A 25,669-nucleotide genomic window follows, 5' to 3' on the forward strand; every position below is an offset into this window, starting at 1 on the left:
TAGATCTCCTCTTTTTCTAAAGACCCCAAGCAGATCGGATCAGTGCCCACGAATGGCCCCTTTCTCAATCACTTTGTGAAAGGCCTTGTCTCTGGATGCAGTCCCATTCTCGGGTGTTCAGGGGAAGCGGTTAGGCCTTCCACGTATGAATTTGGGGGGACACAATTCAACCCATACCAGAAAGACACAGTAGCAACTCAGAAAAGGGGGAATCTCCGCTGGGGAGAGTGGGTGCGGCCAGAGTCTTGGACACAGGTGCCACCTCCTGCAGCGGGAGCCCACTGGCCCCCGGCCTGGTCCTCGGGTGAGGCTGGGGCTGGCTCTTCCGCTCCCTCACGGAAGCCTCTGAGCCGATGATCTCTGTGATCTCTGGGGTGAAGAAACAGCGGGCCAGACCACAGGCACGGGTCCTAGCCTTCCCCTTCTTACCGGAGCCTGGACACCCTTCTGCCTCTCAGCAGCCGTTAGAGACCAGCCGTAACCCCTGAATCTCCTGCAGGGGCACTTTGAAGGGAACAGCTCCAGCCGTCTTGGTCTTAGCTGAACTCCGCAGCTCTGGACCATGTCGGGAGGGTAAACACAGCACTGAGAATCCAAGCATCACTCCTGTTCTTTTCTTCCCGGAAGATTTCTCTGCCTGATTGGTTTGGTTCAGGCTGATATTCTAGTGAAGACTTTCTCCTTGAGCTGTGTGTTCTCTGGTAAAAAGCTGAGCATGGGGGGAAAGTGTCTCAGAGGTTTGCCGGGATTCTGAATTGATCACAGATTACAAATCCAAGAGCTCACATCCTTGTCACTGTCCTGCCGCCCCACCTGGTGCACTAGAGATCACTGCAAGGGCCTCCCCTGGTGCCTTGTCCCTCCCCAGCCCTCGGTACCTCCCTCTGGGGTCAGCAGCCCTGGGTCTCATGTGGCCGCGGGTCCCTGGAGGGTCCAGGAGCCAGCATTGGAGGCAGGCATGATGGTGCTTTCAGCCAGGCTGCCAGTGGCCTCCTGCCCTGCCTGCTCCTCGAGTCCCGGGATAGCAGAGGTTTCCTACTTCTTGGCAAAGGGCTGCATGTGGGAAACCACCCTCGTCGACCTTGTTAGTCTTGAGAACCTGAGGCAGATAAAGCCCAGAAAAGTTGAGAAGGAAAAGCTGCTTGCTCCCTGAGCTCGAATGAGCGTGGGGCTGGGTGCTTCATGATAACTCATTTAATCCCTTCGAGGTGAGGACACCGAGACTCAGAGGCTAAGTCACAGGTGGAGAAGGCGGTGGGAGGTATGCCCTGGGCTGGTGGCTTTGGGTTCATCTGTACCCCTAGGAAAGCTGGCTGTTGCTCCCTTCACCCTGTGAGGTTGGAGGGTGGAGGGTGGGAAAGTTGGCGAGGGCTTCCTCCCCTCCTTCCTTCCATCTCCAGAGACCTCTTTGTTCTGCCCGATTCCTGGACTCACGGAACCTGGGGCTCCTGCTGGCTGAGCTGCTGGCTCTCAGGTCTCCCGTGGCTGAGGACGATGAATAGGTTGTCACTTCTTGACCTCTCCTTGCTTCCCACACCAGCCCCTCCTCCCACCAGCGACCACAATGGCCCTAGGCTGATTCAGTGCCCTGGTATTGAAACTAGAACAATGCTCACAGTGGCAGGCTGCTGGGGGCGGAGGTGCAGCCCCTGCCCCTCTCCAGGGTTGGGGGAATTTCAGCATCTGGAAGGTGGGTGGGTGTCCTAGAGCAGGTATGAGAGGAGAGGGGGTGAAAGCTATCCTCCCCTTTCCTCTATCTAAACCTATCTCCCGGTGCCAAGCAAGGCTGGGGAGGTCTGGCTCTGCTTCTCATTAGCTGAGTGACCCTGGGCCAGTGACTTAGCTTCTCCGTGTGCGTGTCTTTATTATTTTTTTTAAATTGTTTTTATTGAGTGTAGTTGATGTACAATATTATGTTGCAGGTGTACAACAGTGATTCAAACTTTTTAAAGATTATATCCACTTATAGTTATTATAAAATATTACTGCAAGGAGATCTAACCAGTCAATCCTAAAGGAAATCAGCCCTGAATATTCATTGGAAGGACTGATGCTGAAGCTGAAGCTCTAATACTTTGGCCACCTGATGCGAAGAGCTGACTCATTGGAAAAGACCCTGATGCTGGGAAAGATTGAGGGCAGGAGGAGAAGGGGGTGACAGAGGATGAGATGGCTGGATGGCATCACTGACTGGATGGACATGAGTTTGAATAAGCTCTGAGAGTTGGCAATGGACAGGGAAGCCTGGTGTGCTGCAGTCCATGGGGTCTCAAAGAGTCGGACACGACTGAACTGAACTGATAAAATACTAGCTATGTTCTCTGTGCTGTACAACATATCTTTGTAGCTTATTTATTTTATACATAGTAGTTGGTACCTCTTAATCCCCTACCCCTATCTTGCCTCTCCCAGCTTCCCTCTCCCCACTGGTAACCACTAGTTTGGGAGTGTCTGTCTGTTTTGTTGTTTTTCACCAGTTTTATTTTTTAGATTCCATATATAGGTGATAATTGGGGAAAGAAATGGCAACCTACTCCACTGTTCCTGCCTGGGAGATCCTACGGACAGAGGAGCCTGGTGGGCTATGGTCCATGGGGTTGCAAAGAGTCGGACACGACTGAGCTACTAACACACGCACACATATAGGTGATAACATATAGTATTTGTCTTCCTCCTTCTGGCTTATTTCAGTGCTTGTCTTTAATATGAGGATTTACTACCTCTGTCACCAGGTGGTTGAGGGGGAGAGCGCTGCGCGACAGTCCGGTCGCTTGCCCTGCTCGTTGGCCTCTTGATCTCTTTGGCCAGCTCCTTCTAGGGGGCACAGTGCTTGGGGAGGCAAAGCCTGGGAAAGCCTTTTCCTGAGTCCCACTGGAGCTCAGCGAGGGCAGAGGTGTCCCCGCCTCCCCGGCTCTTGCTGTGCTTTGCTTTTTTTTTTTTTAGACAAGGAGGAAGCTGAAGGAATTGTGATTGTCTCCTCTGGGGAGATAAGGTGGAAGGGTAGACTTAATAAGCATTCATAAGCCTATTGAAGGTTATCGTTCAGAGTGGGGTGACCTGCGGACAGGGGAAATGTGTTTACAGTGTACCCGAGGTATGCCAGTAGCCATGGGAAAGCCTTTCCCAGCAGAAGACCTGGGATCCTGGAACTGGCGCAGGCGGGTGGGGTTGGCGGGGGGCAGCGGTGGTGACTGAGGGAGGCTGCAGACTCTTTAAGAATAGGTCCTCTGTTGTGCCTGGGCTGGGGCGGGGTTTGGCCAGGAGTCAGGTGAGACTGGTGGCATGGGGGGTGGGGGTGGGGAGAGGGCTGAATAGTGCCTGGGCCTGGGGGGTGGACTCTACCCCTGCCCCCAGCTCAGCTTTGCTATATTTTCGGAGACAGCACAGGAAGTGGGCCTTCACAATGTCAGGATACAGGAAGCTATCGGACTATTGAAGGCCACTTCCTGTGAGCTGGTCATTCACATACATTTGTCACCGGTTATCAGGCCTGTTGGGCCCTGCCATTGTCTGGAGGGGCTGCAGAAGCCAGGGGGCCCGCCAGCAGAGGCTCCTGGACACAGAATGCTCTATTGTGCTGAACTGGCAGCACCCCACGGGGTGGGGAGGAAAGTGATGGGTGAGGAGGGGACTCCTGCCTGCCCCTCATTGTCATCGGTTGCACAATGGGCTTGGGGGCTGGGGTCTGCTCCTGCTCCTGGGAACTTGAACTTCTGGGAGAAAGGATGACTGTGGCAGGAACCTGGCTTCAGGTGTGGTGCCCAAGAGAGCTGGCAAGGAGATCAGGCACTTTGTTACCAGGTGGGTTTTCTAGATCTCTACCGAGAGCCAGTGTGGGAAAACATGGCCTTGGAATCAGGCAGATCTGAGTTTTGAAGTCCTACCCTGCCCCCCTCGAAGGTGTGACTTTGGACAAGTTGCTTCACCTCTCTGAGCTTCAGTCTTAAACTCCTGTAAAGCACGAATAGTCATATTACTTGCGTAACTTGTTCAAGTTCTTGCTTGGCACCTGGCAAGCCGTAGATGTCTGGGCAATGTTAGTCCCCTCTCCACCCTCATCTCCTTCCCTTCCAGCTCACTTCTGACCCTGCTGTCTGGTTCTCAAGTGAGTGAGCGAATCACCGTGCAGAGGGCGTGAAGAGGTATTTTAATATCAGCCCAAACAAAGCGGCGCTCTGTCTTCCTTTATGCCAAGAATATCAAATCAGCTGTTAATTATCTGCATTAATGGAAGGCGCAGAAGCAGATAATTTTTCTTTGGCCATGTGCCTTTGGCCTTATGTGTGGGTCTGGGTGTGTCCAAGTTCTAGAAGTGCACTTCAGGCCAAGTAATGAGGTTGTAACAGGACAGACCTCGCTCAGGAAGAGGCTCGTTAGAGCACCATCTAGCTGCCCATGGCTTTGCCCTCCCAACCCTGACCCGTCAGTGCCAGGAAAGGGCACTTGTTCCTCAGTCAGATGGTGAGGTGGAAAACCGTGGACATTGGAGTCAGACACTTGGGTTCCAACCTTGCCTCTGGCCCTAACTAACTGTGTGACCCTAGGCAAGTTATTAGACTTGTTCGAGTCTCCGTCTCTTCATTTGTAAAGTGGAGATAATTGCATTGACTTTGCAGAGTTTCTGTGAGGAAGAAATAAGGTAGATATGCTTTCCTTTCTCTTCTTCCCCCTCTTTTCTCTGTCACTCCAGCCGTACCTTGAACAGAGAGCCCTTCTGAGAGTTGGGTCATCTCCAGGCTGACAGTGTTCCATGGCCCCCATGCATGTACGAATCCTGACTGCCTTGACCTGGGGGAGCAACTACCGCCATGAGACTCTTTACCCCAAAGGCTGCTGCTCTAGACTCTCTTCCCCCTTTGTCTCCTGTCCTTGATGTAGACACTAGAACAGTTCACGTGGCCTTGCTGGCTTCTGGTATCAGCTTTGGGGCCTCTGGATCTTAGTCATCTCACCCCAGCTGCACCTTTCCAGTTGATGTCGTTTTAAGACCTGCTTTGCTTCCTGACCTGCTTTGGGCTTTCCTTGTGGCTCAGCTGGTAAAGAATCCACCTGCAATATGGGAGACCTGGGTTCGATCCCTGGGTTGGGAAGATCCCCTGGAGAAAGGAAAAGCTACCCACTCCAGTATTCTGGCCTGGAGAATTCCATGGACTGTATAGTCCATGGTGTCGCAAAGAGTTGGACATGACTGAGTGACTTTCATGTTCACGTTGCTTCCTGACACCCCAACTAGCCTCCTTAGTGTCCCTCTCCTTTCCCCCAGACAGGCTGGGCTGGTTTCCGTACTCCTGAGCTGTAGGACTGGGATCCGGCTCTGAATATGCTCATCTCCTGAAACTCCAGTTCTGAAATCTGTCTGCCTTGAACATCAGACTGGCTGAAATCATTAGTGTTGGGCTGGATCTTGCCTGTGGAGGAGCTCACCCTCTCTGCCCATGTCCCAACTTCCTGTCCTTTCCCAGCAGCTTGCGCCAACAGTGAGGTCCAGCTTGCCTGCAGCGGAGACCAGTGGTATGGGCCCCTGTGCTTGCCCACCTTGGGCAGGTACTACTCTCATAGCAGTCAGAGTTCAGAGGAGCTTGGCAGGTGCTAAGGTTAGGAGTGGGCCTGGGATCGCACAGGAGGCCAAGTTGTCCTCAGACTTGGGAGATATCAGGGTTCTCTAACTCAGAGTATATTCTGTTCCCATTGCTTGTTTCCCAGTTGGGGACCCTGCAGGAAAGAAAAGAGAAAGGGCTGACTCAAGCCGCTCTGAGTAGGGCTCTCCTGGTGGCTCAGTGGTAAAGAATCTACCTGCCAGTGCCAGAGACTCAAGGGATGCAAGTTTGATCTCTGGGTCAGGACGATCCCCTGGAGAAGGATAATGGTAACCCACTCCAGTATTCTTGCCTGGAAAATTCCATGGACAGAGGAGCCTGGCAGGATGCATTCCATGGGGTGGCAAAAGAGTCGGACATGACCTAGCAACTAAACAACAACAAGCATCTAGTTTGCTTCTATTGGTCAGACACCTCCCAGCCCCTTCACCCAAGCCCAGGGTCAGCCCCTTCTTCCCCAGCATAGAACAAGTTATTCTCTTATCTCCCATCTGACCTCTCCTCTTTGTTTCCCTGCTCATGCAAAGTTAGGTCAGGAATGTGGTCCCCAGCCATCAGAAGGTTTCCAAAGATACTGGCAACTGCCCCTACCATCCGTTTCTGCCTCTGCCTGACTCACTGCCGGCATGGGGCTGGAGGTATCTGGGGACGTGTCTCAACCCAGAACAGTGTGCTGCCTGCGCCATTGTTGGGAGAAGTCCCAAGGGACGGCCCCACTGGCGCTCCTCCTTCCAGCTTTTCTTTTCCCTGGCGCTGCTCCTTGTTGTCCTGCCCATCCTGCAATGGAGGGGAAAGGGCACACGGGGGCTGGGCAGGGCCTTGTGTGAGTGACCAAAATCCAACTTACCCTTTTCAGGCAAAGAAAACCTTCATGATTCTCAGAGCTGCTTCAGGGGCAGACCTGAGGGTCTCTAGCACACTCACTCTCCCCTTCGCACCCGTGTCTCACTCTATGCACGCTCCAGCCTCTCGTTACACACTGGTTTCTTCCACGTGGAGGAAAACAGAGTGGCTGAGAGCTCCCAAGTCTGACATGTTACAGCGACAACTTTAATCCTTTGTTTCCAAATCCAGAAATCCCAGAGAAGAGACACACTGGTGCTTGACTAGTAGGTGGCACCTGGGGAAAGAGGAGTGTTTGGTGAGACATGGTCGCTTCTGCAGGGCCTGCGGACGGGGCCCTGGTCTTCAGAGGAGGCTGATATTAAGGGGAAACAGGTGTGCTGATGCTTCTTGGGCAGGGCAGGGGTTTGCCACGTGGGCTCAGCCTTCTCTGCTGCAGTGGTTTCCTAGTAGAAATGCACTGGCTTTAGAAATGGAACTGGGGGACTTCCCTGGTGGCCCAGTGACTAAGACTCAGCGCTCCAAATGCAGAGGGCCCAAGTTCAACCCCTGGTCAAGAAGGTAGATCTGCATGCTGCAACTAAAGATCCCACATGCTGAAATGAAGATCGAAGGTCTCATATGCTGCAACTGAGATCTGGTGGTGCCAAATAAACACATAGTTTGAAAAGACAAAAAAGAAATGGAACTGGGGTGGGGCTGACGAAGAGGATTAATGGGACCTTGGCATTGAAGTGGGTGTGAGAGGTGAGCCAGGTCTGCTGGTGTCCCGGATGGAGTGTGGCTGTAGAATCAGAAACTTGCCCTCTCTGAGCCTGACCCCCATCTCTATCATGCATGAGATGTGACCTTCCCTGGCCTCACCAACCTGTGGCTGCAAATGAAATGACACTGGCCTTAATGTCTCACTTTTTCTGCCTCATAGTTCCCCATCTATAGGACCCAGACTTCTACCTACTCAGGGTCCTAGTAGATCCCGCATATGTTCATAGTCGGTTGTTTCATGACTGGTCCTGGCCTGCCGGCCACAGGAAGGCTATGGGAGAGCCCTTATTCTCCGCCTAATGCTGTCTCAGGCCTTCACACTTGCAAACCGACTGACTACCAGATTGCACCAGGCTTCTGTCCGTCCTCACAGAACTGGATCCATAGGGATTTCCATGAAGTGAGGAGAAGGTTCGTCTTCCCAAATCCAGATCACGCACATTGTTGCTGGGTCCCAGAGCAGTGTGGCCTGTGAGCTTTCTCTCACATGATCCCTTGGGAAAGAAAGCCCCGCAGCCAGTTGCTCTTCCTCTCTCCCTGAGATCCTGACCCAGTCCCAGGAGCTGGGCCGGGGGGAGGTCATCCTGCTCTGGCCCCTTCATCCAGGAACCTGCCTCCCATATATGCCCCCATGTCTGACCTGCCCCTTGTGAAGGGATGCTGGGGAGAGGGGGCACTGCCCATGTGGCAGAGACAACCCAACTAGGAATCCTGACTTAGCCTCACCTGGAAGCCCCTTCTTCAACAGAATAACCATTCCCTTGTAGGAGGGTTCATCATATCGTGTGCATGCTCAGTCACATCTGACTCTTTGCGCCCCCATGGACTGCAGTTCACTAGGCTCCTCTGTCCATGGAATTTTCCAGGCAAGAATACTGGAGTGGGTTGCCATTGCTTACTCCAGGGCATCTTCCTGACCCAGGGATCAAACCTGTGTCTCTGTCGTCGGCTGCATTGGCAGGCAGATTCTTTACCAGTTGTGTCAGTTAAAAGAGATACATGATAGGTGCTTCGCAAATTACTTCCTGTTATTTAATCCAGCAGTTCACTGGTCTCCTTTTGGGAGGCAGTGGATGATAGCAACTCTCATTTGTGCAGCTGCTAGAGAGCCAGAGCAGTGGGCCCACGGAGGGACAGGAAGGTCTGGCCGCCCGGTCGAAGAAGCCAGGGTGCCTCCAGGCTTGAAGCTCTTCTGCGGTCTTTTGGGGTGAGCTTCCTGGGCCCCAGTGTGGTGGAATCAAAGGTCTTGACTGGTTGTTAGGTGTGTCAGAGTTTGAGGTGATGTGGGCTGAGACTTCAGACTTAGGAGGAGAGCGAGGGAACATAATTTTGAGTGTCCTGAAAGCCCTTGTTTCACCTGGATGAGTGTGTGGGTCTACCCAGCCGAAAATGAAAGCCCGGTCAGGAATCCCCTTTGCGGCGGTCCAGCAGCTGGCCACTCAGTCTCTGCTAGGATGTTTCAGAAAGCAGGTCCATCAAACAGGAAAAATGTGTGCACTAGATTCAAAGACTTCGCATGTGTCAGAGAGATCATCTAACAAGGGAGACTTCCCTGGTGGCGCAGTGGATAGGAATCCACCTGCTAATGCAGGGGACAAGGGTTCAATCCCTGGTCCGGGAAGACTCCACATGCTGCAGAGCAACTGGGCCTGTGTGCCACAACTACTGAGCCCGAGCTCTAGAGCCTGGGCTCTGCAACGAGAGAAACCACCAAGGGACAAGGCTGCGTGCTGAAAGGAAGAGTAGCCCCTGCTCCCCGCAACAAGATAAAGCCGCTCGCAGCAGTGAAGACCCAGCACAGCCAAAAATAAATAAATCAACCTAACAGGGGGAGCGGGTAAAATAACAAACTGCATGAAAATAAGGTGGAGAGAGCTGGTTTAAAGATACTCTCAAAAACAACCTTGGGAAATGGGGGACAGGGACTCAGGGAGGTGGGTCGGGGGGGTGGCTGGGCAGGAGGCACGGAGAAGGCCCTGGGGGATGTTAGGGATCTCCCTAAGGGGAGGGTGTCTTCCCCCATTAGATGTTCTGGGCTCTGGAGGCCAGACCTGACTGCCCTCCAGCCCTCTTCCTGTTCCCTGGGAAGGGTCCTCGGGGAAGGTTCTGGCTGGATCACTCAGTCCCCAGCAGAAGTTAGGACCAGGTCATTGCGCAGAGAAGGGAGCAGCAGAGGTGGCATCCTTGGGGAGCAGGCAGGATAGAGTCCCCTGGAAGCTGCTCCAGGAATGCTGACGCTGGTGGCTTCCCAGAGGAGATGACTTGTGTCCTCAAGAAGGTTCCAGAGGTGCCCTTTGTCCCCAGACCTAAGACAGGGGGGTGGCTGCCATGACCTGCGGTGTGTCCACCCAGCCTTCATTTATCACAAAGAGACCCATGAACCCCGGGATCAGCCGTGTGCACATACAGAGGCACATCACCCACACCCGGGGTCCCCTCCCGCACACACCCCCAGCACATACATGGACATGCTTCCTTCCCCTCTTCAGCCACTCTCCTCCAGGAGACAACATCCCCTCCTCCTCTGCCCTCACTGCCCCACCCCCACCAGCCCCACCCCTGAGAAAGTGCGGCTCAGGGGTCCCCAGGGCTGAGCAGGAAATGCTTTGTACACTGTGGGTCAGCCAGGCTATTTTCTGTCCCAGAGCTGGAGGGAGGTTGGGCCGGGAACAGCCAGGCATGACAAAGTCAGCTGTTTTCTGCCTCTTTCTCTGCCTCTCTACTCTGCAGTCGCTGTTTGTCTCTCAATGGCTCTATCTTGTCTCTGTATTTCTCTTTCAGGCCTCAGGGTCTTTTTGACCCAATGCCCTTTGACATCTTCCACTATTGCCTACAGTTCAGTTCAGTTCAGTTCAGTCACTCAGTCGTGTCTGACTCTTTGCGATCCCATGAATCGCAGCACGCCAGGCCTCCCTGTCCATCACCAACTCCCGGAGTTTGCCCAAACCCGTGTCCATCGAGTCGGTGATGCCATCCAACCATCTCATCCTCTGTCGTCCCCTTCTCCTCCTGCCCCCAGTCCTTCCCAGCATCAGGGTCTTTTCCAATGAGTCAACTCTTCGCATGAGGTGGTCAAAGTATTGGAGTTTCAGCTTTAACATCAGTCCCTCCAATGAACACCCAGGACTGATCTCCTTTAGGATGGCTGGTTGGATCTCCTTGCAGTCCAAGGGACTCTCAAGAGTCTTCTCCAGCACCCCAGTTCAAAAGCATCAATTCTTCAGCGCTCAGCTTTCTTCACCGTTCAACTCTCACATCCATACATGACCACTGGAAAAACCATAGCCTTGACTAGATGGACCTTTGTTGACAAAGTAATGTCTCTGCTTTTAAATATGCTATCTAGGTTGGTCATAACTTTCCTTCCAAGGAGTAAGCGTCTTTTTATTTCATGGCTGCAATCACCATCTGCAGGGATTTTGGAGTCCCCCAAAATAAAGTCAGCTACTGTTTCCAGTGTTTCCCCATCTATTTACCATGAAGTGATGGGACTGGATGCCATGATCTTAGTTTTCTGAACGTTGAGCTTTAAGCCAACTTTTTCACTCTCCTCTTTCACTTTCATCAAGAGGCTTTTTAGTTCTTCTTCGCTTTCTGCCATAAGGGTGGTGTCATCTGCATATCTGAGGTTATTGATATTTCTCCCAGCAATCTTGATTCCAGCTTGTGTTTCTTCCAGCCCAGCGTTTCTCATGATGCACTCTGCATATAAGTTAAATAAGCAGGGTGACAATATACAGCCTTGACGTACTCCTTTTCCTATTTGGAACCAGTCTGTTGTTCCATGTCCAGTTCTAACTGTTACTTCCTGACCTGCATACAGGTTTCTCAAGAGACAGGTCAGATGGTCTGGTATTCCCATCTCTTTCAGAATTTTCCACAGTTTATTGTGATCCACACAGTCAAAGGCTTTGGCATAGTCAATAAAGCAGAAATAGATGTTTTTCTGGAACTCTCTTGCTTTTTCGATGATCCAGCGGATGTTGGCAATTTGATCTCTGGTTCCTCTGCCTTTTCTAAAACCAGCTTGAACATCTGGAAGTTCATGGTTCACAAATTGCTGAAGCCTTTGGAAGTTTTCATTCCAAAGAAAGGCCATGCCAAAGAATGCTCGAACTATTGCCTATGCACCCTTCAAATTTTGGCTCAGTTCTACCCCTTCCAGAAAGCCTTCCTTGACTCCTATCTAATCAGGACCCTCCACTTTGCTCCCAGAGCTCTGAGCAGATGCCCTCAGAGCACTGAGCTGAGGAGTTGGTCTCCACCTCCTGCTGGACTGTGAGAAACACGAGCACAGGACCTCTGTCTTCATGACCTGATTTCTCAGCATCTGCACACACAGACATCTGTCCGCACGCATATCCATGTGCATTTTGCACACCTGCCTCATTTATTCATTTGCTCTCCTACTGAGGGCCAGGATGTGCAGTGGTTAAGAGCCCAGACTGGAGTCATACCATCTGAATTAAAATCTCAGCTGTGTGACCTTGGGCAAGTTACTAAACTCTTTGTGTCTCAGTTCCCTGAACTGTAAGATGGGGCTGAGACCAGCACCTGCCCCAGTGAGTTGTTGAGAGGATGAAATGTGTTAACACATGTAGCACTAAAAATAGTGCCTGGCTTGTAGCAAGTGCTCCCAGATGTTAGCTAATTATTATTTTCTCTTGTAAAATGGAGAAAATCAGTTTATCAGCACTTCCTTCAAGGAGAATATCTCAGAATATTGTATCTATTTGGAAGGAGTGTTTTGATTAGTTGTGAGGATGTGAGCCTGCTTGTTGAGGGATATGCCTTGGGATAACCAACAAAAGATGGTTGCTACACAGCCTTTTAAGAAGGGTGGATTTGGGCAAACTGCAGGGCTTTTGTTCAGCTGGGTGAGCTGTGCAAGTTTGGGGCCAGAGGGGAATTGCTGGAGACAGGAGAGTCTGGGCATGGTAAGGGGCAAGGGCAAGAGGATGCATTAGTGCCCTGTTGCTGCTGACCCAAATGACCATGAACTTGGTGGCCTAAAACGAGTGTACTGTAATGGTCCTGGGAGACAGAAGTCTGAAACTGGTCTCACTGAGCTAAAACCAAGGTGTCCTCAGGCTGCATTCTTCTTTGGAGTTTCCAGGGGAGAATCTGTTTCCTTGCCTTTTCCAGCTTCTAGGCGCCACCTCCACTCCTTGGTACGTGTCTCCCTTTCTCCTTTTCCCGTCTTTAAAGCCAGCCCGAATCCTTCTCATATTACATCACTTTAACCTCTCACCTGTGCTGTCTTTGTCTGCTTTTTATGACCCCTTTGATAATTCAGGATAATCCCCCACCTTAATGTCAGCTGACTAGTAACCTGAATTCCATCTGCAAGTTAATTCCCCTTTGCCATGTTCAGTTCAGTCGCTCAGTCGTGTCCGACTCTTTGTGACCCCATGAATTGCAGCACGCCAGGCCTCTCTGTCCATCACCAACTCCCGGAGTCTACTCAAACCCATGTCCATTGAGTCAGTGATGCCATCCAACCATCTCATCCTCTGTCGTCCCCTTCTCCTCCTGCCCCCAATCCTACCCAGCATTAGGGTCTTTTCCAATGAGTCAACTCTTCGCATCAGGTGGCCAAAGTATTGGAGTTTCAGCTTCAACATCAGACCTTCCAATGAACACCCAGGATTGATCTCTTTTAGGATGGATTGATTGGATCTCCTTGCAGTCCAAGGGATTCTCAAGAGTCTTCTCCAACACCACAGTTCAAAAGCATCAATTCTGCGGTGCTCAGCTTTCTTCACCATCCAACTCTCACATCCATACATGACTACTGGAAAAACCATAGCCTTGACTAGATGGACCTTTGTTGGCAAAGTAATGCCTCTGCTTTTATTTATTTATTTTTTTTTTTTATAAATTTATTTATTTTACTTGGGGGCTAATTACTTTACAATATTGTAATAGTTTTTGCCATACATTGACAAGAATCAGCCATGGGTTTACATGTGTTCCCCTTCCCGAACCCCCCACCCACCTCCCTCCCCCTCCCATCCCTCTGGATCATCCCACTGCCCCGGCCCCGAGCCCTTGTCACATGCATCGAACATGGAATGGTGCTCTGTTTCACACTCTGCTTTTAAATATGCTATCTAGGTTGGCCATAACCTTCCTTCCAAGGAGTAAGCATCTTTTAATTTCATGGCTGCAATCACCATCAGCAGTGATTTTGGAGCCCAAAAAAATAAAGTCTGACACTGTTTCCACTGTTTCCCCATCTATTTCCCATGAAGTGATGGGACCAGATGCCATGATCTTAGTTTTCTGAACGTTGAGCTTTAAGCCAACTTTTTCACTCTCCTCTTTCACTTTCATCAAGAGGCTCTTTAGTTCTTCTTCACTTTCTGCCATCAGGGTGGTGTCATCTGCATATCTGAGGTTATTGGTCTTTCTCCCGGCAATCTTGATTCCAGCTTGTGCGTCTTCCAGCCCAGCGTTTCTCATGATGTACTCTGCATATAAGTTAAATAAGCAGGGTGACAATATACAGCCTTGACGTACTCCTTTTCCTATTTGGAACCAGTCTGTTGTTCCATGTCCAGTTCTAACTGTTACTTCCTGACCTGCATACAGGTTTCTCAAGAGACAAGTCAGATGGTCTGGTATTCCCATCTCTTTCAGAATTTTCCACAGTTTATTGTGATCCACACAGTCAAAGGCTTTGGCATAGTCAATAAAGCAGAAATAGATGTTTTTCTGGAACTCTCTTGCTTTTTTGATGATTCAGTGGATGTTGGCAATTTGATCTCTGGTTCCTCTGCCTTTTCTAAAACCAGCTTGAACATCTGGAAGTTCACGGTTCACGTATTGCTGAAGCCTGGCTTGGAGAATTTTGAGCATTACTTTGCTAGCATGGGAGATGAGTGCAATTGTGCGGTAGTTTGAGCATTCTTTGACATTGCCGTTCTTTGGGATTGGAACGAAAACTGACCTTTTCCAGTCCTGTGGCCACTGCTGAGTTTTCCAAATTTGCTGGCATATTGAGTGCAGCACTTTCACAGCATCATCTTTCAGAATTTCAAATAGCTCAACTGGAATTCCATCACCTCCACTAGCTTTGTTCATAGTGATGCTTTCTAAGGCCCACTTGACTTCACATTCCAGGATGTCTGGCTCTAGGTGAGTGATCACACCATCGTGATTATCTGGGTCGTGAAGATCTTTTTTGTACAGTTCTTCTGTGTATTCTTGCCACCTCTTCTTGGGAGGGGGCATCATTCTGGATGCCATCAAGGACTACTGGTGTCATAGGAAGGAGATTGGAAATAAGCATGTCTGATGGGTATTTGGAGGATCTTGCTGTGGGGTGTGTGTGTGGTCTGTCTTCTTTACAAAATGTCCAGCTGTCAGATGCTATGCAGAATGTATTTTCTTTAGGGTAAATGGGAAGGCATGTGGACTCTTGCCTCAAGGATTGTCATGAGGGAAAATCCCAGAAGGAGCTGAAAGTTGGGTTACATTCATTCGCTCAACCTGTACGTGCTGGACTAGACTCATAGCCCTCAAGTCACTCACAGTCCACTGGAGGAGACAAGTGTACAGACCGGTCAGATCACTAGGATGGCAGGATCAGTGATGAGAGTCTGTACACAGAAAGCAAGAGGAGGCATCAACTTAGGTTGGAGAGAGGAGAGGCCAGGAAGAAGTCCCTGGGGAGGTGACCCCTCATCCTAGGTTGGAAGCATAAATAGAAATTTCCCAGGTTAAGAGGGGAAGTTTATTCTAGGCAGCATGGACTGTCAGGGCAGAGATGGAAGATGTGAGCCAGTGTGAAGTGTGTGTGTGTGTAATTCTGAGCACAATTCCTGGCACTCTAGTGGGATTCAGGAAATATTTCTGGAATGAATAGCTCATGTCAATGCTGTCCTGTCTCTGTTTCTAGGTAGGCCATGGCCATGCCTAACATAACCAAATAGGAGACACTTCCTTCTGGGGAAGCCCCCCCACCCAGAGTTGCCATGACCTACCTGCAAAGTCTTTTTCAGGGTCTCTCATTAAGGAAAAGAAGCACGTTTGTTTCAACAGTACTTCATATCTGAAGAATACTTCACACTTTACTGAATCTTTTTTTTTTTTGGCTGTGCGTCATAGCATGTGGGATCTTAGTTCCCAGACCAGGGATCAAACCCACACTCCCTGCAATGGAAGTGTAGTGTCCTAACCACTGGACGTCCAGGGAGGTCCTACAGAGTCATTTATAATTCAGCAGATTGTTTTCTTTCAGCTGAAGAAACTGAGGCTCAGAGACTTAACTAACCTTCCCAAGGTCACACAGCCATGCAGCGGTGGGGGAGGAGGTTAGGGGGCCTGGACTCCTGCACACCTGCTCCTCAGCCAGGTCCTGGGCTCCTGCTAATGGCTGGGTGTCCTGCCTGCTTCCCTCTGGTGCTGAGGCGGCTGGGACCTGGCTCTGAATGGCCTTGGGCTGCCATGACTGGCCCTCCTTCCCTGGAAGGAGTTTCCTGAAGGTGGAAGTGGGCCCTGAAGGCCTGGAGACTGTGCATTGTTCATCTGCACCTGGAGGTGAGCTCATGTCGGCGGGCACCAGGCCGGGGGGAGGGCCTGAGCAGTTTTCTTGGCCCAGGTCCCTGCCTCCATCTTGGCCTCCTTTCCTGGGAACAGGTCCCTTCCCTGAGTCCTGGGTGGACAGTCAGCAGGCTGGGGACCCAGGAAGGCCAGGAAAGTCCCTCAGTTTCCCTGTCTGAAGGTTGAGTTAGATCGGAGTTTCCCTTAATGTGGTACAGGAACAAAATACCCGTCCTGTGGGATACTCTCCAAGGAAAGGGTTGCGTGGTCAAACAAGGGGAAAGCTGATGTTCTCTTCCCCTCCGGAACATTCACAGCACACGCTGGCACGTCAAAGGCTCTGAGAGGCCTGAAACGAGGGAACCAGGTGAGCCGGCGCCTCTTGCCTTCCTCATACTCACATCCTCAGAGAGCTCCACTGACAACAGCCGGGAAACGTGGGAATCGATGCGCTCCAAGGTGCCGTCTCACCTCTCCTCCCACACTATTAGCTCCTCGAGGCAAAGGTCTAGGGTTGATTTCTGTCATGTAGTCCTGGCTGCCTGGCATCCCTCACTTGGTTTTGAGGGAATCACACACGGGTCTTGGAAGGAAATCGAGCCCCATCTCTCACTACGGAGGTTTCTCTTTGTGAGGTAGTCCTCCCTTGCCCTTTCTGACAGCTCGGGTGGGGATGTATAATCAGGCCCAGGACTTTGAGTCCAGAGAGAATGACCCAGAGGTCGGGGGCAGCTGCGGGGTTTGTTCAGGGAGGCTGAGCCTGCGGGGGCAGCCACCTGCAGCAGCCTCTGCACTGGCCTTCTGTCCGCGGTGTCACCTCAGCTGGAGCCCCCGCCTCTGAGCCTCCTTGGATTCCTGGGGTGGGAGTGAGGGTCTCTGGGCCTCATTTAAAAAAATTTATTGAAGTGTAGTTGATTTACAATGTTGTGTTAATTTCTGATGAACTGAAGTGATTCAGTTATACACATAGATGCATCCTTTCTCATATTGTTTTCCATTTTGCTTTATCACAGGATATTAAATATAGTTTCCTGTGCTATACAGAAGGACCTTGTTGTTTTTCCATTCTCTATATAATAGTTTACATCTACTAATCCCAAACTCCTAATCCATCCCCCGCCCCCCCATCCCTTGGGAACCACAAGTCTGTTCTCTATGTTTGTGAGTCTGTTTCTCCTTTGTAGATAAGTTCATTTGTGTCATATTTTAGATTCCACATATAAGTGATATCATGTGGTACTTGTCTGACTTACTTCAACTTAATATGAGAATCTCTAGGTCTATCCTTGTTGCTGCAGATGGCATTATTTCATTATTTTTATGGCCAATATTCCATTGTACATATATATATATATATATATATATATAAAGAAAAGATGTTACATATATATATACACACACACACATTGTAAAGCAACTGTACTCCAATAAAAAATAACAAGTGAAAAAGTAAAAAGAAACCCCCAAACCAAAAAATAAACAAAAAACATATTATTAACTTGGTAATAATAATGGTAAATGCTACTGAGGGCTCACTACACATCTGACAATTTAGCTCCCCATTCAATCCCTGTAACAACTTTTGAGATGGGTGTTACTACTTTTGTTATTTTGTTGATGAAATGACACTAGGCTTTGGAGAGGTTAAGAATCAGACTGTCTGATTCCAGGGTCCTAGCGCTCAGACACTCTGCTCTCCTACCTCCTGAGTTTTGATCCCTCCTGAGTGGGCTACTGAGAGGTTGAGCAGATGCTGGGGACAGACGCAGATCTCCGGGAACGAGAGGGGTGGCAAGAGCACAGGGAGGAGGCCGGAGGGCACAGCGGGGCTGTGGGGTGGATGAGAGGGGCAGAGGCTACCCCAGGGGGTCTAAAGTGTGGGCTGAGGAAAACTCATGTGATTCTCTCAGCTGCTAGCTTCTGAATGCCTCCCGTGTCCCAGGCACTGCTGCTAGCAGATGCAGCGCAGAGTAAGATGGACCGGGTTTCTGTCCTTCTGAAATTTATTTTCCAGTGGAGGGAGACAGACTCTAAACCTAAGCACAGCTATCATATAACTTCAGATAGTGACCAACCATCAAATCCAGACCTCCCTTAAGGGGATTTTTCAGAGGGCATGTGGATGGCGCAATGCACAGGTGAGGTGTCACCTTCCAGTGCTCCCTGTGGGTCTGTGCAGTGTGAGCATCAGGAGATCACTGCCCAGAGGTGGACCAGCTGGAGGCCAAGCATTTTTGGGATGAATTCTCAGGCCAGGACCCTGGGTGCCCTGGGGGAGGAAGCAGGTGTGCAGTTGGACAAGGGAAGAACAAATATAGAGCAGAGGACAAGAAGAGAAGCTGAGTGAGGACTGCGAAATCAGAGAGGGGGTGAGAGCTGGGTCAAGTGTGAGAGATTGTGGTTCAGGCTAGACCCCTAGTCGGACAATACTTCTTGGACAGGGTCTGGGCGGGTGAGCTTAGTGCCAGGGATCAAATTGATGCCAGCTCAGAATGGGATTGCACAGGGTAACATGTGGTGGAGGGGTTTTGAGGTGGCACCTCACTCCAGTGGAAAGGAGAGACCTGTCTGGTTCGTAATGTCTGTCACAGACGCAGAGTGGGAGCGGAGTGCCTTAGGGGGAGTTGGTAGGAGCAGTCCCTCTTGGTGGAGGGGGTGCTGTTTCATCAATAACATTCTCTAGAATTGCCACCGTGTGGCAAAAACGAAAAGCAGGCTGAGTTCTAGCCAGTTTTATTATTTTAAAATTTGCTACAGACAATGCCCCCCTTTATTGCCCACATGTGGGGTGGACCACTCCCCCCCACCTTGGAAAGTAAAGTTGCTCAGTTGTGTCCGATTCTTTGTGACCCCATGGACTGTACAGTCCATGGAATTCTCCAGGCCAGAATACTGGAGTGGGTAGCCTTTCCCTTCTCCGGGGGACCTTCCCAACCCAGGGACTGAACCCAGGTCTCCCACATTGCAGGCAGATTCTTTACCAGATGAGCCACCAGGGAAGACCCCCTCCACCTGGGTGTACCCCTATGTAGGGGCCAATGGTGGGACCAAAGCAGACAGAGCACTGCTTTCTAGCATCTGTTACAAACCTCAAGTGACTGGATGCTCACCCTGTCTTTTCCAAAGACTTGGAATCAGAAGGGAGTATTCTGAGTTAAAGTTTGTTGGCTTAAAAATATATGCACATCCTAAAAGTTGAGAGTTATGTTTTAAATTTTGTTTATTTTATTTATTTAGGCTGCCCTGAGTCTTCATTATGACATACAGGCTTCATTGCCCCTCGGCGCACGGGATCCTAGTTCCCCAACCAGGACTGGAACCCACGTCCCCAGCATCGCAAGGCAGATTTCTAACCACTGGACCACCAGGTAAGTCCCTGGGAGTTATGTTTTATTTGTCAGAAATTTTTGCGACTTCAAACCCAGGAACATCACCTCAAATATTTCTGAGAGAAGTATTCTGAGGAGGCAAAGGGGGAAGTCAGGATATATAGGAGTTTGGTAACAAAGGGCAGATAGTCTGATCATCAAAAGATATTGTTAATTAAAACCAGATATCTTAAGGAATCTAGTGCTTTTCTATGTAAGGGAAGGTGCAAGAGTCTGGGCTCACGGAAATCATTTCTTTGATAGGCACCTCAGCGTTCTGGGACCAGTATCCTGTATTTTCATATCTTGAGTTTCCTCAGGGTTTACCATGGGGAGTGGCTGCAGTCTGATGGCTATTAGAAGTCAGGGATTCTTCTTCTTCCTGAGGTTCCTCAGGGCTCACCAGCTCCTGTTGGAGGGCTGCAGTCGCTGATGGCTGTGACATCCTTTGTTTAATGATATGGCAGGCAATATCCCATTTCTCAAGGTGGACAAACCCTGTGACTTTCAGAGCTTTCCCTCATCTGTGCAGCAGAATGCTGCCTGCAGCCTCATTTGTGTGTCTGCCCTGGGCACTCTGGCCTTGAGCGAGCAGCCCACCATGGGTCTTCTTTGAACAAGAGCCTGGGCATCATGGGAGAAATGGTGAGGGGTATTGGGGGACTGATTATGTGGCTCCTGGACAGTAATATTAAGATCATCTCCCCCAAAAGGGAAGAAATACTATCCCAACCTTTTGGAGGGGGAAGTTATGGGTGGAGGTGGAAGGCAGAGGTGGCAGTGGGAGGAATCAAAGGACCTGGGCTCTATCTGGGTGGGGTCAGAATTGCTGAGGATGGTGGGACTTGAAATCCCTTGATGGGTTACAAACCCTTCCAGTTGGATGCAGGGGCTGTGACCCTTGATGAGAGATCAGACTCCTTACTTAAAGCTGACGAGGGGCCTATGGGACCATAACTCTAGTATGCATAGAGTATGGGGATGGTTTAGCCTAAGGGGACAAGGGGTTATGTCTACAAAGTGAGAGTGATGCTCCCTGTTTTACTAACTCACAGTGGCTGTCAGTGCCCACCCCACTCATGTCCTCTGGACCCTGACTATTCCCATACATACTGTTATGTCAGCTTGTGTTTCTCTGCCTGAGGACTTTCTCTGATTGCAGGACCATCTCAGCACCCTCACGGGCAATCTGAAGGCTTGGAGAGCTAACGGGTCAGGAGTAGCACCTTAGCTCTTAGCCAGAGGTGGGTGGAAGTGGTGGGTAAATACTGCAGATTCCTTGCATCTCTGGGCACTATTCTATCCTGTGTGTGTCCCAGAGTCTCCAACAGGACTGAGCCCCAACTTCCCACAGCAGTCCTAGCTTCTTGAGTGACCCTGTGTTCATTTCCTTCTTCCCTTCCTTGTAGGAGCTTCCTGGGATCAACTCCAGAATAAACGACTTTGCATTCAAACCCTTACCACAGGATCTGCTTTGGGAAAAATGGAAACTAAGACACTAATAGCTTCCTGATAAAAATGGCAGGTTGATAGTTGATAATTGCTCCCACTGCAGCCCTAAGAAAGTAATACAGTAGACTTGCAAGTGTTTTGTGAGGTAAAGACCCCTGTGACTACAAAGGGCTGTGGGACTGTCTAGAATGTGATCAGAAGGACATGAACTTTCTGGTCTGGCAAGTGTAGATTCAGATCCTAAATGTGCATCAGTCACCATGTGGCCTTGGGTGTATCACTTTGCCTCCCTGAACCTCAGTCTCCTCATCTGAGAAAGGTGATGGGCAGCAGTCCTTACTTTTCATGTTCTCTGAGGACTGAAAATGGTGATGCTGGTAATAAGCCTGGCATAGAGGCTGGCCGAGAAGCAGGCAGTGATGGATGGGCACTTGTACCCACAAAGGTCAGTGCGCTATGTGTCTGAGGTCAGTGATGGTGCTTGTAGCCTGGCAGCCCCTGAGGTCTTTTCTTTTCAGTACAGGCAGATTTGAGGTTGGGAGCTTTATCCCTGGAGTGGCCAGGGCCTTGCTGTTCTGCTTCTGACTCTGAACCTGGCCTTTTGGCCAGAACGGTCTCCCAGGTAGGCCTGACCCTGGCCCTACTCCTCTCTGCACCGCCCCAGCTGGCACCCTGGCAGCCAGGCCTGTCTGTGCTTATCAGCTCCCGTGTTGACTCAGGATGGGTACGAGCCTCCTGCTCCCCCTTAGAAAACAAGAAAACATGTTTTGCCAGTGGCGGGGTGGAGTGGGGTGGCCTCTCTGGCTCCAGGCCGGGCCCCCAGCAAGGCCGCCAGTGGGCAGGCAGCCTGTTGTTATTGGAGTGGAGAGCTGGCTCCCCAGCGCCTGTTTCCTCCAGCTGTCCAAGCACGGCAGGCTGGCGGGCTGGGGAGGAAGCCCCCGGTCTACAGGCCCCAGCTGAACCCCCTGTCACAACATGGGAACAATGGCCTGGAGGGGCTGGAGGGTGCGTACCAGGGCAGCCCTGTCTGTTCCATGCTCCCACCAGTGACAGGGACAGGTTGCTGCAAGGTCTGCTTCCCCTCCCCCGTCTTGTTTTCCACCTTGTTGGGCACATTGTCTCCCACCACGGAGCCAAGGAAAATAGTGGCCTCAGGAAATGTCTCTGGGCTGTTGCTGGGGGGGTAGCAGAATAGGAGGAGGGGACCAGAGCGGGACCAGCATTGCACAGGCTCCATTCTGCTTGGGACTGTAGCTAATGAGTCAGGGGTTTCTTTCCATGAGCTCCTTGAGGACTTGGTCTCCTTGCATCTTTGTGTCTTCAGGCCCAGCCTAGGGCCTGGCACAGAGCAGAGAGCAGAAGTGATTTGTTGAATAAATCAATGGAAGATTGAACATATGAACAGGTCAATTTCTAGCTTTGCTACCTAATGGCTATGTGACTTTCAGCAGGTTACTTAAAATCTCTCTGAACCTTGCTTTCTTCATTGGTAGAGTAAGTACCTCCTAGGCTTGCTGTGAAAATGAAATGTGCTTCTAGCATCTTATTTTGCTTCTGAGGAACATACACCACAATAAGTCCCATAGATTGTAACTAGCATTAGTGCATGATGGGTGTTGCTGGTGTTATTGTCAGTGTGTGATTTAAAGGAGGTCACTGCAATATTAGCAGTAAGAGGTCTATAGTCCTGTTTCCTTGGGTTCAGGAAGGGGGTTGAACAGATGCTATCCTGCACTGGGGCCAGGAGTATCTCTCCCCACTTATTCACAGACCTCTGCACTGTAGGCTGGCTCTGGGGAGCCTGGCCAGCCTTGGTAGCCCTTGGGGATGAGGCAAATAGTTTTGGGTTCACTTGCAGGACTCATGTGGATCAGGCTGTATATAGGCTCTACCATCTGTTACCTAGTTTAACCTTCACAACAATCATTTGAAGAAGACGCTGGTATCCCCACCTTACAGATGGGGACACTGAGTCTCAGAGAGAAAGAGTCACACACCCAAGGTCACAATGCTGGTAATTTATAGAGAGATTTGGATCTAAGTCTTAGAAATGCCAAGTTATGTTCATTCTATTGTGCCTCACTGCCTATAGATACAGATGTACTACGTAGAACCTTGAATTGTTGGTGGGATTTGGTCTTTCAATGACTTTGGACTAAGGACTATAAGAAAAAATAAAGATGGAGGTTGAGCATAGAGCAAGGGATGGAAACTGAAGGAAAGAAAGCTGAGGGCTTTGGGGGAGTGATGTTCAGGGTAGAAAGGGTGAGGATGGGTATGCATATATTTGATTAGTCAGGCAAACTAATGCTATAGCAATAACACCAGCAATAAGAACTCACCCAGCTCTCCATGGGGCTTCCCAGGTGGCTTAGTGGTAAAGAACCCTCCTGGCAATGCAGGAGACCTGGGTTCGATCCTTGAGTTGGGAAGATTCCCTGGAGGAGGAAATGGCAATCCACTTCAGGGTTCTTGCTGGGATAATCTCAGCAAGATGGATGGAGGAGCCGGGTGGGCTACAGTCCACGGGGTCACAAAGAGTCAGACGTGACTAAGCGACTGAGTACACACACACCTCTCCATGGCTTGATACAGGTTAAGTTCATTTGTTGCTTATTTCATAGCCCAGTGCAGGAAGGAGGGAGCTATTTCATGCAGTCCTTCAGGGACCTAGGCTTCTTCCATGTTGTAGTTCCATTGTGTTCTAGGGTCTGAGTCCTCCACTGGATCCTCTCTATCCTCCAGCAAACAGGGAGATCATGGGGAAGGCAACCCACTCCTAACTGCCATGCTCACAAGTAACTCATATCACTTTCATCTACATCTCATCATACACATTTCATCTACATATGGGTGAGAACTAGTTGTGTGGTCCTACCCAAATGCAAAGAGGCTAGAAATAGGGTCTATCAGTGTGTCCAGGAAGAAGTTGACAACATGATATGGGTGAATCCTAGCAGGCTCTGCCACAAAAATATCAGTGCTTTGAAAAATATACGTAACTAACAATCACTAGGGCTTCCCTGGTGGCTCAGATGGTAAAGAATCCACCTGCAATGTGGGAGACCTGGGTTCAATCCCTGAGTTGAGAAGATTCCCTGGAAAAGGGAATAGCTGGAGAAGGGAATGGCCACCCACTCCAGTGTTCTTGCCTGGAGAAGTCCACGGACAGAGAAGCCTGGCAGGTTACAGTCCATGGGGTCGCAAAGAGTCAGACACGACTGAGTGACTTTCACTTCACAACCATCACTGAATTCTTTCCTTGTGCAAGGTCTGTGCTAAGTTCCCTAGAGAGATTATCTCATTTAATTCTTACTTAATCCTTGCAACAACCCTATGAGGTAGGTTCTAATAGAGATTGTGCCCTACTTACAGCCCAGGAAACTGGCAACCATCAATCTGCTTTCTCTCACTGAAGTTTTGTCTTTTCCAGAATTTCGTAAATGGAATTATATAACTTATCGTCTTTTGTGTTTTTCACTTAGTGTGTTTTTAAAATCCATCCATGTTGCTGGTATGATCAATCTTTTATCCTTCAAGTGGGTTTTGTTATGGTATTTCACTATGGTTTTAACTTGCATTTCCTTATTTACTTATCTTTTCATGTATTTCAATGATTACTTTTGATGAAATCCCATTTATCAATTTTTTTCTTGCATGGTTTGTACTTTTGTGCTCTAACAAATCTTTACTCAACCCAAGAATTTATCTTCTTTTTGCGTCTAGAAGTTTTTATCATTAGCTCTCATGTTTAGGTTTTTGACCTACTTGGGGTTAATTTTTATGTATGGTGTAAGGTAAGGGCTCAGGTTCCTTTTTCCCTTCAATATACAATTGTTCCAGGACCATTTGATGAAGAAACCATCTTTTCCTCACTTACGTATCTTACATCTTTGTCAAAAAGCAACTGATAACATATGTGCAGATCTATTTCTGAATTTTCTACTCAGTTCTATTGATCTATTGTTTATTGCTATACTAATACCACACCTTTTAAATCATAGTAAGTCCTTAAAACAGGTAGTGTATGTCCTCCAACCTAGTCCTTTTTTTTTTTTTTTTTAGGAATATTGCATTTTGAGACTCTGTTATTAGGTGCATTCATACCCATTTAAGATGGATATATCTTCATGAATTTGTCTTTTTTTTTTTTGGCTACACTGTGTGGCATGTGGGATCTTAGTTCTCCAACCAGGGATTGAACCCACATCCCCTGCAATGGAAGTGTGATGTTCTAACCACTGGGCCACCAGGGAAGTCCCTTGAATTGGTGCCTTTACATTATGAGATACTCTCCTATCCCTGGTAGTATTCTTTTTTCTAAAGTATATCTTGTCTGATGTATATATATATAGCCATTCAACTATCTGTTAGTATTTGTGTGGTACATTTTTCCATTTTAGTTAAAAAAATACACATCATTTTTACAGAAGTTTTAGGTTTACAGCAAAATGGAACAGAAAGTACAGAGTTCCCATATACCGCCTTCCTTCTCCCCTCCCCACCTCCAGTCTCTCCCACTATCAACATCCAGAACCAGAGAGATACATTTGTTGTAATTAATGAACCTACATTGATACATCATCATCACCCAAAGTCTATAGTTTACATTCAGTTCAGTTCAGAATTTTCCACAGTTTATTGTGATCCACACAGTCAAAGACATTAAGGTTCACTTTTCCTGCTGTATATTCTGTGGGTTTTGACAACTGTATAAGGACATGTATCCACTATTAGAGTATCATACAGAATAGTTTCATTGTCCTAAAATCATCAGTACTCTTATTTATCCCTCTCTCCTCTCTAATCCTTGGCAACCACTGATCTTTTTTCACTGGCGCCATAATTTCACCTTTCCCAGAATGTCCTGTATTTGGAATCATACAGTATGTAAGCTTTTTAACTTCTTTTACTAGGTAATAAGCATTTAAGTTTCCTTCATGTCTTTCATTGGCTTAATAACTCATTTCTTGTTAGTGCTGCGTAATATCCCATTGTCTGAATGTACCACAGTTTATCCACTCACCTACTGAAGACTATCTTAGCTGTCTCCAAGTTTTGGAAATTTTTAATAAAGCTACTATAAACATCTATAAA

General features: G+C 49.2%; 1 long non-coding RNA gene across 1 annotated transcript; it reads left to right on the forward strand.

Moving 5' to 3' along the window:
* The first annotated feature begins 1,160 nt into the window (after positions 1-1,160).
* LOC145504422 (uncharacterized) lies at positions 1,161-25,669 on the forward strand. The gene is made up of 4 exons (XR_014052196.1): positions 1,161-1,208; positions 16,070-16,211; positions 18,990-19,120; positions 20,530-25,669. It is a non-coding gene; the product is annotated as an uncharacterized LOC145504422 (long non-coding RNA).

The sequence above is a fragment of the Giraffa tippelskirchi genome, chromosome 5 (assembly GCF_054371585.1).
Source record: "Giraffa tippelskirchi isolate mGirTip1 chromosome 5, T2T-mGirTip1v1.2.pri, whole genome shotgun sequence".
Lineage (NCBI taxonomy): Eukaryota > Metazoa > Chordata > Mammalia > Artiodactyla > Giraffidae > Giraffa > Giraffa tippelskirchi.